Source organism: Etheostoma spectabile, chromosome 23 (assembly GCF_008692095.1).
Source record: "Etheostoma spectabile isolate EspeVRDwgs_2016 chromosome 23, UIUC_Espe_1.0, whole genome shotgun sequence".
Lineage (NCBI taxonomy): Eukaryota > Metazoa > Chordata > Actinopteri > Perciformes > Percidae > Etheostoma > Etheostoma spectabile.
The window spans coordinates 6,449,676-6,449,961 of NC_045755.1; the positions used below are offsets into that span (position 1 = coordinate 6,449,676).

General features: G+C 44.1%; 1 long non-coding RNA gene across 1 annotated transcript in view; it reads right to left on the reverse strand.

Annotated features, from left to right (window-relative positions):
- LOC116673065 (uncharacterized) overlaps positions 1-286 on the reverse strand; it is a 75,995-nt gene that overhangs the window by 39,457 nt on the left and 36,252 nt on the right. The window lies entirely within an intron of this gene.

The following is a 286-nucleotide window of genomic DNA, read 5'->3' on the forward strand; positions in this document are numbered from 1 at the left end:
ACTGATATCAAGGTTATATTCTCAATTACTGTCCCTGGAAAAACATGACCTTTCAAAAATTAAGTTCGGGTGGGAAGGGGGGGTTGTTGGTTGAGTTGTCGGACAGACTATGGGAGGATGCACTACAGAGGATTAACTCATCATCATCCTGTGCACGCTTGGGGCTCATTCAGTTTAAAGTAGTGCATAGGGCTAATTTCAGTAGGGCTAGGTTGGCAGATATATATCCGGGAACGGACAGAAGTTGTAATAGATGTTCCCTCTCTCCTGCTGATTTAACACACAC